The sequence below is a fragment of the Pleurodeles waltl genome, chromosome 6, assembly GCF_031143425.1.
Source record: "Pleurodeles waltl isolate 20211129_DDA chromosome 6, aPleWal1.hap1.20221129, whole genome shotgun sequence".
Taxonomy (NCBI): Eukaryota; Metazoa; Chordata; class Amphibia; order Caudata; family Salamandridae; genus Pleurodeles; species Pleurodeles waltl.
This window is the reverse complement of record NC_090445.1, coordinates 1,429,755,289-1,429,769,470: the sequence shown is the minus strand read 5'-3', so window position 1 is coordinate 1,429,769,470 and position 14,182 is coordinate 1,429,755,289. Positions and strand designations below refer to the sequence as shown.

Sequence of the window (14,182 nt, the reverse complement as noted above, 5' to 3'; positions counted from 1 at the left end):
GTGGCTGCATAATCCTGCCATCTAGTGTTGTGTGTATGTTTGGAAACTGTTTTTGTTCAAAGTAGTCTTAGACACTACAATCCACTGAGCATAAAACAATCTGCAGGTGAGTCTTTCTCCTGGTTAAGGACTAAGAGTGAAGTCAACGCTATATGGCTGGAGTAAGCAGAGTATGCAAATCTAGAGCACTACCCATTATGAATGCACAGTTTCTCAAGGAGTCTTGTAACTGCAAAACTCTCCTCTTAAAATACTCCCTGTGCCTGTAACTGCAAATCCCTCATCTTAGAATACTCCCTATGCCCTAGACTAGATCCTGATATGTTTCTTCAGCAGTTTTCCTGTGCTCCGCTTTGGTGGTGCCTTGCGGCTTGATATTTTGTGTACCATCCTGGAAGTAGTGGAGCCAACTTGCATATAAGTACCACCCCTGTGTGCTGACATCAGTTCCTTTCTTTCCAGGCCATTAGTGTGGATCCAGAACACTTCTCTTAAGCTTATCAGTCTTCTGAAATATTCTAAAACCAATTCTGGTGTGCTAGGGAACGATGTCTCCACCCAAAATGACAATTTTCAAACCATGACATGACTGCAAAAAAACAAATGACTATCATAGAACTGCACAGTGTGCATCTCTGATGTCTCGGTGCTGGACACTCCTAGTGCTATAAATGTGCCCTCATGGATCCAAAGGGTTCTGGAACCAGGAGGCAAATCTTTAAGTCTCTGAACAAACTTAACAAGATTAATTCATGCCTGTCATGAAAGTCATGCTTCAGGTCGCAGTCTGGCAGTTGGTCAAATTCATGCTCTAAGTCCTCTGGTAACTCAAAATCAAACTTTAAGGCAAACATAAAAAAGTGAAGTAGGACTCGACCACATCCTGTCACTCTGAACCTAAAGAGAAGGTACAAGGGTGCCACCCTGTCAGTTGTGTACCTCAGAGGAGTCTGGTCGCTAACTCAGTTGAGCCCAATGAGCCCTGAGTTTTTTTGTGCTATCAGCGACCCTTGCAGCAGATTGATATCTTCAAGGACACCGTGTCAAAATATTTTGTGTGCCTTTGGTTCCCTCTGGCACATCAATCCTTTGTGTAGTTTTAGTCTTTGGGTTCCATTGCCTGGTTCTGTACAGACCACTGTTCTGGCTCAGAGACCGGTGCAAGTACCTTTCTCATTGACACCAGTACTGACAGAGCTGGAAATGAACTGGTACTGATACTAATGTGAGACACCAAATCAGATTAGACATGACTTTGACCATATTATGCTACGAAATTCCAAAAGCACAAATGGTCGTAATGCACCCCAAATCTGACCAGGACCATCTTCCAGGGTGTACACACCAGCATAGGTTCCTTTACCTTTTTGGCTGTGACTCATTGCGAGGGGCACCCAAGGATTTGGATGATGAGGTTGAAGACAAGAGTGCAGGAGCTTGACCCCTTACTTGGGATAGGGCTTTACTCAACACTTAGACTATCAAGAGAAGAGTGCCTCCTTTGTGTTGGTGATCGAAGGGCGGCTGAAGTTATACATTTTCAGCGGACTTCAGATTAAATCAAAGCGGAAGGAAAGTTTAAAGTCTTTGACAGCTACTTTTGAGCCCTTGATCCCAATTAATAAAGCCCACACTGATACCTTGAGAGCAGCTTGGTCAGAGCCCTGTTCCTGCCCACCTTTAAATAGTCAGACATCACAGACCTGCTCCTGGTGACATTGATTTTTTTTTAGCAAATAACCTACTCCACAGAGTATTGTAGTTTAAGCCTCATCCAGTAAAGTGAATCCCAACTCATTCCAACCACTCCTACAGCATATTCATTGGGTTTTTGACCCTCTGACAGTTTTCACACCATTTCAAAACATTCAGAGGCTGTTCAAGGAGGCTTGTGTTAGGCAGAGACAGTCTCCCTAACCAATATACCAGTTGCCCAAGTTCTTTCTTGGTTGTGGACATACGTCTGGCAGATAGTGGATAGACCAGCAGGTATCATCTTTCCATTCATCTTCCCCTGCTGCAACAGCCACTAAACCACTTCACTTTACTCTTAGTGATGTGTGCCTATCCAATGTTCCTTCATATTGGACAGATAAGTCTTACAACTTGTTCAACATGTCCTTGCCCTGTCTTTTCTTTTTGCCCCGCCAAATATTCACCCCTCGCCTCTGACATCAAAAGAAATTTTCGATTAGCAGCTGTCAATTCTTCTGCAAGTGGTACAGGTGTTTCTCTCTAAAGGTGTTATCATTAGGATATTGGATTTGAAAAGAAGAGTGGGTTATTAATCATGCTATGTCCTGGTTCGGAAGAAGGCCCAGGACGTCAGGCCTATTTAGGACCCTCAACCACTGAATGCCTTCCTCTAGAAGGACAAATTCAAATTGCTCACTCTAGCCCAGATCATGTCGCCCTGCAACGGGCAACTGGAAAGTATCCTCAAACCTGCAGGGTATGTTTTTTCTCGTATACCTGTTCTGCAGGCCCACAGAAGATCTCTACGGTTCAAGTTTGGCAAGGAACATTTTAAGTTTGTGGTGCTCCACTTCTGTCTCACCACCATCTCTTGGGTGTTCACGAAAGTGATGGCAGTGCTTACTTCCTATCTTCCGAGGTTTCGTACACTTGTCTTCCCCTTCCTCTCCAACAGGCTGCTGGAGTGTGGGGCTCAACAAGGTTAGTTGTAGACCACCTCCAGACGCTGGCGAACCTCCTGACATCATTGAGGCTTCCATTCATTGGGATGGTCTTGGACACAGTGCAGTTCCGGGCCCTCCCTCTTTTGCAACACGTCCAGGGCATTTGGGCTTTGATCTTGATGTTTTAGCCTCAGTCCTGTATCACAGTGATAGCAGCTCTGAGACTTATTGACCTCTTAGCTTCCTGTGTCCTCTTTGTAGCTACATGAGGTGGCATTCAAGGGCTCTGCAAAGGAATCAAGAACCCATGTGCCAAGTATCAAGGAACTTTTACATTTGTCATCCAGATCATGGAGGAGCTAGCTCCTAATCTGCATTGGTGGCTGTTTGACCAAAATTTGTCCTGGCAAGGCTCTTCTCCTCCCAGAACTGACAGTGGTACCTGATGTGTTCCTCAAGGGATGGAGAGGACATCTAGGGGAGTTGGAGATCAGTTGATTCTGTTCGTCATCAGAAGCCCGGCTCCATGTAGGCCTCATGGAGTTGCGGGCCGTGCTTCTGCCTCTGAAAGCCTTCCTGCCGTCCATCACGGGAAGATTGATGCAAGTTCTAACAGGCAACACCATCACCATATGGTATTGCAACAGACAGGGCAGTCTGTGATCCTGGGTCCTGTGTCTAGAGGCACTGCGCCGTTGGAGGTTGGTTGTAGCTCCCTAATTGTGAACCACCTGTTATGGTCCCTAAATACCGAAAAAGACGAGCAGACATCATCTGGCAGACCACATCTGGTGTCTACACCCTGAAGCAGTGCAGGACGCCTTCCGATAAGGAGCCCCAGCTAGATCGTTTTGACTCTGTTGAGAGCGCTGAATGTGTAAGAGTTTTCACTTTGGAGTGTCCACAAGAACACTTGTAAGGAGATGCATTTGAGCTGTAACCAAAGTCTGGACACTTGTGTACGCCTTCCTGCCCTTCCCTAGATAAAGAGCGACTGGTCACAAATCATCCTAGGGGCCCCTGATTAGGTCAGGAGTCAGATACCTATAAAATATGGCATGACAATCTGTTCTTCGATCAGGCTACCACTTCCTGATGATCTTCTGTTTCAGCAGGGTCCTCTACCCAATCTGCGCTATCAACACTTCAGTGTGTGGCGATTGAGCAACTGACTGTGTGAACCGCTGCTCGAAGAGGTGGACGTTTTCCTTGCTCCCAGGTGCCCATCCACAATCTTTATTTATGCCTGGTGTGGTGCTCATAAGACTGACCTGCTTACACGTAGAAGCTTTTGGATGTCCTTTTGTTTGTGTTACCTTTGACTCAACAAGGCCCTGCACTGAGCACTATTAAAGATTGTCGTCTCTTTCAGCCTTACCGTATTTGCCAGATTAACTTTCCCTGCTTAAAGCCACCTGTTGTGATGAGATTTATTAAAGGATTGACAAATGTTCCTTCCAATGCCTTTTGTGATGCCCAGGTGTAGGCCCTTAACGTGGAATTGCCATTTCTCAAGTGTAATCGCTCACTGCATTTCAGACCTTGAAGGCTCTCTTTATCATTCCAAATATGTCAAATCATTGTGGGATGTACTGCAGGCACTTTTTAGTGCAACTACATTTTTCCCGGAAAAGTTGATGCTGAGGAGTCGGGCAGCATTCTTCTCAAAAGTCGTGACCACTTTTCACATAGGATAATCCATCACTCTGCCAGCATTTTTCGTTTCCCCCTCACACCTCGGAAGAGGGGTTTAAGTCCATTACCATTTCCCCAAAAGGACTTATAGCTTTTATACTCATAATACCAATGAACACTGTGTGGATGATCAGCTCTTGGTGGGGTTTTCCATGGAGAAGAAAGGGAAGGCAGTGCAGAAAACACTGTTAGAGTGAATAGTCCTGCGCATGAAGATCTGCCATGTACTAGCCAAAAAGCAGCCACAGGAAAGCATGAGTCCATTTTACGAGCTCTAAGGCTGCTACCACTCCTTTAGCTCATGGAAAATGCCTGTCCTTGACTTGTGCCATGTCACAAATTCACATTAATTGCATATTTATCACAAAGCAAAACTGTCTTGATGGGTCCGGTGGAAAGGTCACTTTTCCGACTCAGTCCTGCATCACCTTTTGGTCGGAGACCCTACTCTTGGGAAGGTGCGGCTTTGTGTTTAATTTAAGGTAGGGAATCAGTGAAATAGATGTATCCATTACAAAAACATGTTACTTAACTTCAGTAATGCTCTTTCTGGTAGATTCAGTATCTAACAGCAGATTGCTCACTGTCCTCCCACCTCAGTCTGAGGGCACAGACAAGGAAAATATGAGAAACACACATCATCGCACGAGGCGGTGCTTATGGGCAGCTCTTCTCCATTAGTTCTGGGCGCTGCCGATCTAACGTCTATCTGCACAGGGGGCCACCTAGAGGCACATGGAAGTACTGCCGAAAACAAATTTCCTGATTCAGGGACTAATTTAGGTCTTGCTGGAGGAAACTACTCTTATAGGTATCGTAATACGGTGGACAGGATATTCGTCAAGTTTGTGACAGAGTATTCCCTCTGCCAAAACATAAATCTGGCCCTTAGTCTGGCGCCAGGGGAGTATTCTAAAGTGAGGAGGCTGCATGCAGCAGAAAGAGCATTAAGAAAGGTAAGTAACTTGTTCTACATGGTAAATGCCATTTACCTTACCTCCAGGTTTGACTTTAGGCTACTACCTCCTGTTATAGCTTTTAGTGTAGTTTCCCCAAAATATGCCAAAAATAGGAAGGTGACCAATAGGTGGACCCTGTTTGTCCCATCTGCTGAGCACCTGTGCCACCTGTTCTTATCTGCCAGTCTTCACTTTGCTGTTCTGCCGGTGTGAAGTAAAAATAAAAAATAGTTAAGTACTGTAACACTCTTAGGATAGTGAATCTGATAATTCTTTATCGCCCTTTGGTGAGTACCTTTAAAAAGCGTAATAATTTGGTGTCTCTATCCAGTTAGACCCTTGTTACGCCCGCTGTTGGATATTGTCTCACCAGTCTCTTAAGGGTGCCTTATAAAAGCAGGTCTTCTCTCTCTTCTTGTCTATTTGCTCCGATAATCTCTGATTTACAAATATTAATAAATCATATGTGTTTCAGCCATCTAAAAAGTCATAAGTTGAATTCAAAGAATAACCTTCCAGACATGACTTTCTCGCCAGGCATGTCAAAATACATTGTCAAAAATGTAAGGGTTCTTTGTGTCCTCTTGGGATGCCAGTGGTGTATAGCATGGGGCGTTTAAGAAAATTCTTAATATCCACAAGTCTCACACTATTATGTAAGATGCAGTATCTTTGTTTATCCTCATATACTTCATGCTGGCATATTTAAAATGGTTCCTAAAATCTTTGGTTGTCAGAAGGTAGTAAGAGAAGGTCCACCTTAGGATTTTAAAATTTCTTCTTCAGCTAACTGTAACTTGAATGATGCAACTATGCTGTCTGAATAAGCTGTTGCATAAACAAAGTCTACTAGATGCCAGGGCATTTAAAACAAAAATAGTGTAGTGGTGGCTACCAACCAGTATGGGCCTGGTTATGCCCCCACCCCAACTGAAGGGGGTAACAGTCTTTCAGCTCTTCCCTACACACTAAAACATCTTATCCCATGGCAAGCAAGAGGACATTTGATTATTTTGGTTTTGGTTTTACATTTGGACCATGAGAGCTTGGCTAACTCTCAAAATCGTCCCACTTGGAATGGTGAGGGCTGCACTTTTTGGACTTTGGGACGCTGCCATGTAGAAAAATCCACAAGACCTAGACACATCTGAAAACTAAACATCTGGGTGATTCCAGGGTGGTGTGCTTCACATGCACCCCGGACCATTTTAATACCCACAATGCCCTGCAGACCTCCAACTTTGCTGGAAATCACACACTTTTCGCACATTTTTGTGATACAACCTCCCGGAATCTGCAGGAATCAACAAAATTCCTACCACTCAGCATTGTCTCATCTATACCGATAAAAATTCTGCTGCACTTGTCAGACTAAAAATTTTTTCTTCAAACTACCCTTTTGGACCTGCTTTGGTTCCCCCTCAATTTCAACATGTTTTTGTCTCTTCCCTCTCACAGGCCCACCTACACAAGTGAAGTATAATTTTTTCATTTTTACCGGGAGACTGAGGGGAACGTTGGGTGGTAGGAAATTTGTTCCCCGGTGCTGTGTTCCCACACAAATGTGTTTTTTTTTTTTAGCTAAATTTGAGGTTTGCGGAGGATTCTGGGTAAGAAAACATTGTGGGATCAATGCAAGTCATACCTCCCTGGACTCCCTCGGGTGTCAAGTTTTCAGAAATGTCTGGGTTTGGTTGGTTTTCCTAGATGGCTGCTAAGCCCAGGACCAAAAACGCAGGTTTTTTTAAATTGCTGTATACCCCGTATAGAATGAAAACCAATTCCAAGGTGCAGCTCATTTATTGGCTCTGGCTACCTAGGGTTCTTGATGAACCTACGAGCCCTATATATCCCCGCAACCAGAAGAGTCCAGCAGATGTAACAGTATACTGCTTTCAAAAATCTGACATAGCAGGAAAAAGTTACAGAGTAAAAAGTGGAAAGAAATGGCTGTTTTTTTTCACCTCAATTTTATTTTTTATTTTTTATTTCAGCTGTTATTTTCTGTAGGAAACTCTTGTAGAATCTACACAAATTACCCCTTGCTGAATTCAGCATTTTGTCTACGTTTCAGAAATGGTTAGCTTTCTGTGATCCAGGATTGGTTTCTCACCCATTTGTCGCTAACTGGAAGAAGGCTGAAAGCACAAAAAATAGTAAAAATGGGGTAAATCCCTGTAAAATGCCAAAATTGTTTTGAAAAATTTGGTTTTCGGATTCTAGTCTGCCTATTCCTGTAAGCTGGGGAGATGGTGATTTTAGCACTGCAAACTCTTTGTTGATGCCATTTTCAGGTAAAAAAAAAAAACCGCAAGACTTCTTCTGCAGCCTTTTTTTCCCATTGTTTTTTAAAAACGAAATTTGTGCTGTATTTTGGCTAATTTCTTAGTCTCGTTCAGGGGAACCCACAAAGCCTGGGCACCTGTTGGAAGTTGGCTCTGTATGTACTAATTCAAAGTAAGAAATAGCATTCACAGAGTCCAAGGGTTCCCCCTAGAGGTAAGATAGTGGCAAAAAGAGATCATTCCAATGCTCTATTTTGTGGTAGTGTGGTCGAGCAGTAGGCTTATCAGAGGGTAGTGGTAAGCATTTGTTGTACACACACAGGCAATACATGAGGAACACACACTCAAAGACAATTCTAGGCCAATAGGTTTTTATATAGAAACATATTTTTTCTTAATTTATTTTAAGAACCACAGGTTCAAGATTTACAAACAATACTTTAAATGAAAGGTATTTCACTCAGGTATCGTAGGAACTTTGAATTATCACAATAGCATGTACAGTCTTGGCAAAAATGGCAATAAGCTATTTTAAAAGTGGACACTGCAATAATCAACAGTTCCTGGGGGAGGTAAGTAAATGTTAAGTTCACAGGTAAGTAAAAAACTTACGGTGTTCAAAGTTGGGTCCAAGGTAGCCCACCGTTGGGGGTTCAAGGCAACCCCAAAGTTACCACACCAGCAGCTCAGGGCCAGTCAGGTGCAGAGGTCAAAGTGGTGCCCAAAAAACATAGGCTTCAATGGAAATAGGGGTGTCCTGGTTCCAGTCTGCCAGCAGGTAAGTACCCGTGACTTAGGAGGGCAGACCAGTGGGTTTTTGTAGGGCACCGGGGGGACACAAGCAGGCACAGAAAGTACACCCTCAGCGGCACTGGGGTGGCCGGTTGCAGAGTGCAAACAGACGTCAGGTTTTCAATAGGAATCAATGGGGAGACCCGGGGGTCTCTTCAACGATGCAGGCAGTCCAGGGGGGTGCTCCTCGTGGTAGCCACCACCTGGGCTAGGCAGAAAGTCACCTGGGGGTCACTCCTGCACTTGAGTTCAGTTCCTTCAGGTCCTGGGGGCTGCGGGTGCAGTGTGGTTTCCAGGCGTCTGGTTCCTTGAAGTAGGCAGTCGCGGTCAGGGGGAGCCTCTGAATTTCCTTTGCAGGCGTCGCTGTGGGGGCCCAGGGGGGTCAACTCTGGCTACTCAAGGGCTCGCAGTCGCCGGGGAGTCCTCCCTGTAGTGTTGATTTTCCGCAGGTCGAGCCGAGGGTGCAGAGTGGAAAGTCTCACGCTTCTGGCGGGAAACGTGTGGTCTTTAAAAGTTGCTTCTTTGTTGAAAAGTTGCAGTTTTGTTGAACAGGGCTGCTGTTCTCGGGAGCTTCTTGGTCCTTTTAGATGCAGGGCAGTCCTCTGAGGCTTCAGAGGTCGCTGGCCCCTGGTCCCTGTCGGATGCGTCACTGTTGCAGTTTTTCTTGAAGTGGGGAGACAGGCCGGTAGGGCTGGGGCCAAAGCAGTTGTTGTCTCCGTCTTCTCTGCAGGGCTTCAGGTCAGCAGTCCTTCTTCATCTTCAGGTTGCAGGAATCTCTCTTCCTCGGTTCTGGGAGCCCCTAAATACTGAATTTAGGGGTGTGTTTAGGTCTGGGAGGGCAGTAGCCAATGGCTACACCCTCTTTGTGCCTCCTCTGGGGAGGAGGGGGGCACATCCCTTATCCTATTGGGGGAATCCTCCATCTGCAAGATGGAGGATTTCTAAAAGTAAGAGTCACCTCAGCTCAGGACACCTTAGGGCTGTCCTGACTGGGGAGTGACTCCTCCTTGTTTTTCTCATTATCTCCTCCAGCCTTGCCACCAAAAGTGGGGGCAGTGGCCGAAGAGGCGGTCATCTCCACTAGCTGGGATGCCTTGTGGTGCTGTAACAAAGGGTGTGAGCCTTGGAGGCTCACCGCCAGGTCTTACAATTCCTGCAGGGGGAGGTGAGAGACATCTCCACCCAGTACAGGCTTTGTTCCTTGCCACAGAGTGACAAAGGCACTCTCCCTATGTGGCCAGCAACATGTCTGGTGTGTGGCAGGCTGGCAAAAACTAGTCAGCCCAAACTGGAAGTCGGGTATGTTTTCAAGGGGCATCTCTAAGATGCCCTCTGGGTGTATATCACAATAAAATGTACACTGGCATCAGTGTGCATTTATTGTGCTGAGAAGTTTGATACCAAACTTCCCAGTTTTCAGTGTAGCCATTATGGTGCTGTGGAGTTTGTGTATGACAGACTGCCAGACCATATACTCTTATGGCTACCCTGCACTTACAATGTATAAGGTTTTGCTTAAACACTGTAGGGGCATAGTGCTCATGCACCTACGCCCTCACCTGTGGTATAGTGCTCCCTGCCTTAGGGCTGTAAGGCCTGCTAGAGGGGTGACTTATCTATACCATAGGCAGTGTGAGGTTGGCATGGCACCCTGAGGGGAGTGCCATGTCGACTTAGTCATTTTCTCCCCACCAGCACACACAAGCTGGCAAGCAGTGTGCATGTGCTGAGTGAGGGGTCCCCAGGGTGGCATAAGACATGCTGCAGCCCTTAGAGATCTTCCCTGGCATCAGGCCCTTGGTACCAGGGGAACCAGTTACAAGGGACTTACCTGGGTGCCAGGGTTGTGCCAATTGTGGAGACAAAGGTACAGTTTAGGGAAAGAACACTGGTGCTGGGGCCTTAGCAGGGTCCCAGCACACTTTCAAATCATAACTTGCCATCAGCAAAGGCAAAAAGTCAGGGGGTAACCATGCCAAGGAGGCATTTCCTTGTAGCACCTGAGGGGGAAAAGGCCTGGCAGCTAAGGGGTTGAATTGGCATTCATGTTGTAATAAATCATGTGAATGCAATTATTTAACAAATAATAATAATAAAGGGCCTGCAACCCCACTTGCTCCTGGGTCTCGGGCACTGGCAAAGCAGCAGATCTATGGCATGTTATCCATTGACCCTCTTGTATTATTTTTTGCCATTATAAGACCTTTTCCTTGCAGAGTAATTGTAGTCGCATTAACTTTTTTTTAAATTATTTTTTTATTCAGTACCCAAGAAAATACATATATAATTCATCAGAAAAGACAAACCGAAAAAATGGAAGAAACATTTAGCCAAGTATACAATACTGCCATACCGTCATTTCCTATTAGCTAACCATTCGCCCAATACCCCCCATATTTCTTGCCCTTTATGTCTCCCTTTTTTCCCTTTTCGATCATACAGGGCTTGTTCCAACTGATATATTGCTAGAAGACAATTTAACCAATTTTGATATGTGGGGGGCGTTTGATCCAGCCATGCAGAAGAAATACACAATCGATACACTGACATAACATTAAAGAGAAACTTACTGGCGAATGACTCACTTAACTCCGAAACCGCAAATATGACCACCCCTGGTGATAGATCAATTTCTAATTTGGCAACATCATTCATAAACTGCCCCACTTTAATGTGCAAGTTCACCAGCTTCGTGCAGGTGGCGAACATATGTATTACATCCACTCCATGTAGCTGACATCTTGGGCAGTGCACCCCTTGTACCCGGCCCCATTGCGCTAATTTCCCGGGCGTAATGTACAGATCAAAGATTGTTTTATAATGTTGTGTCTGAAGGGATGCTGAGATCAAGGAGGTCCGGCCTAGCTCGAAAGATTCATAAAAAACCTCAGCTTATCGCGCCACTTCTTACTATACTTCGCCAGATCTTCGGGTAAATTGTCAGTCAGTTTAGCATATATTGATCGTATTGTAATCTTATAAGAGGAGGTCATCATCTGTAATAAAGAATTCTTTACAAACCCCACTGGACCGCCGGTTTTCCGAAAAATAAAATTCCTTACTTGTAGATATTTAAAAAAGCCTCTTTGGGCTAATCCAAATTTCCCATGAAGATTTTCGAATGTGGTGATTGTAGAACCCTCGATAAAATCACCTAATCTTTGTATTCCCTGTTGATTCCACCTTTCCATGATATTATCTCGGAAAATCTCAGGAAGAAAAGTATTATCCTTAATCAAAGTATAGTAATTGTATCCAAGCCCACATTTCTTTCGCCACGAACCCCAGACTTTGAAAGCAGCATTTAGGACTTTGAACCGAGCCTTCTTAAAATAGCTGGGCTCCAAAAGTGTGAGCAATGCCCCATTTGCCGCCGGGCTGAGTAATACCTCATAGATACTCGGGACATATTCCCCATTGCTTACCAGGCATCCATTTTTAAACAGCGGTTGCATAAACTACATTGCAGCTGCCGTCTGATACAATTTAAAGTTGGGAAGGGAGCATTTGCCCTTTTCCCTGGGTAATATCATATATTTACTGGCTCTACGTATCTTACCATATGACCAGACAAACCGCATTATCAGCTGATCCAATTTCCTAAACCAAGATTTCTCAAATTCCAATGGAATCGCCCGGAATAGATATAACACTTAGGAAGGAACATCATTTTTATCATATTGCACCGCCCCATGACTGTCATATGCAAATTATTCCATCTGCTAAAATTATACCTAGCATTATCTATAATAGGCCAAAGGTTGGTCCGGACAATCCCCTCTACCTGGGGTCGAATATCAATCCCTAAATAGACCACGTGTTCTACTTTTCGTGTATCCGACGAAATACAGTGTTCATTCAAAACTATCTGAGTCTTATCTTTAAGAAAATAGCCCGAGACTGCCTTTTCTGCAGCGCCCTCGATTTCTTTAAGGGCAAGATCCGGGTTGGCGGTTATAACTGCAACATCATCTACTTAAGCCTGAATTTTTGTTGCCCACCCATAACAAATGACTGGCTGAACGTTAACATTAATTTCCAGGAAGGGCAAAAAGGGATCTAAGTATAATGCGAATAATAGGGGTGAGCATGGGCATCCTTGCCGTGTACCCCGTTTGATCCTAAAGGGATGTGAATATTCTCCCCTGAACTTTATTCTAGCACATGGCTCCTTATATAAAGCTTTGACAGCTGTGATAAATCTTCCTCCTAGACCATATGTTTTTAAAGTGTCCCATAGATACTCCCAGTTGACTCTGTTGAATGATTTCTCAGCATCCCGCAGAATCTTAACCATGGGTTCTGCTGTTATATGCGTAGCATCAAACAGCGCTATCACACTTCTAATATGTTCGGTTGTGTCCCTACCAGGGACAAATCCATGTTGGTTACAACTGACCAATTTACTAATGCACACAGACAATCGAGTCGCAAATATTTTAGAGTAGACTTTCGCATCACTATTGATAAGGGTGATCGGACGGTACGAGCTTAGACTAGTCGGGTCCATGCCATTCTTCAAAAATACTACAATATTAGCAGAGCCCCAAGACGGATGGGGGTTACCCCCATGCTGTACATGGATCACCAGTTTCAACAACACTGGTAAGAGCATACTCTTAAAGTATTTATATAGCTCTAAAGGAATGCCATCCAGCCCCACAGCCTTCCCATTTGGAAGCACCTCAAGCGCATCTGACAGTTCTTCCATTGTCACCTCCTGCCCCAGTGTTATTTGATCTTCTGTGGTAATCCGACCACCCCGAGTCAGCGGCAGCCAGTGACTATCAATATGCCCCTGACCAGTGTTGACAGCGCCAATTAATTCTGTGTAGTATTCTCAGAAAGCTTCCCTGATGGCATTGAATCCCGTAACTTTCAACCCTGCTTTGTCTCGCACTTTCAAAACTGAGCCTAAAGTAGCCCTCTGACGAGTCTGCATTGCTAAAATATGCCCTGCTTTCTCGCTGAATTCATAACATTCCCTTTGTTTTGTTAAAAACATTTTGGCTGTCCTCTCGGTTGAGTATTTTCCTAATATCATTTTAGCTATTGATACCTAGTGAAGGGCGTCCTCAACCCCAACATCATTCTTAATCGCCCCAGTAAGGTGCTCTTCAGCTGCCTGCAGTTCCCCCCTGAGTACATGAAACTGGGCTGCTGCTTGTTTTTGTCGCCTTATGCTGAAGCCGAGAGTTTCCCCCTTATAACTGCCTTTAATGTGTCCCAGACTCTCTATTGGGGCAGTTCCCACCTTAAAATCCCAAAATTCCTTCAACCGCATATTCATATGCTTTATATACAGGGGGTCATTCAGCAAAGCCCTCTCAAAGGTCCAGTTCTTCCTAAATCTCTGCCAGTCTCTAACCCTGACCTCTAATACTAATGGATTATGATCCGCCATAAAATGAGGGTATAGCTTAATCTCCAATTCGTCTAGAAATGTAGGAGAAACAAGAAAATAATCTAATCGAGCAAATTTCCTGTGAAGTGCAGAAAAATAGGTATACCCCGGATTTGGCCTCTCCAAAGCCGGCCATACGTCTATTAACCCCACTTCCCTTTGCATATTCTTAAGGGCCTGAAAAACTCTAGGCTTCCGCCCCGGGTATCTTTCCCTCCTAATATCTCTTAAATTCTGTACTCCGTCCCAGGACCCATTAAAGTTCAAATCACCACATACGATATACGGTGTGGGCCAAAGTGCTAATTCTGCAGATGTAAAATCAAATAAGGAGGGATCATCATCCACTGAGCCATATAATGAACATAGCGTGAATCTGACATTGCCGAATGAGCACTGCATTAATAC

At 44.7% G+C, this 14,182-nt stretch overlaps 1 protein-coding gene across 4 annotated transcripts in view; it reads left to right on the top strand.

Moving 5' to 3' along the window:
• The window catches only part of DLG5 (discs large MAGUK scaffold protein 5), a 1,179,851-nt gene that overhangs the window by 336,306 nt on the left and 829,363 nt on the right, over positions 1–14,182 (top strand). The gene's annotated exons all lie outside the window — the stretch shown is intronic.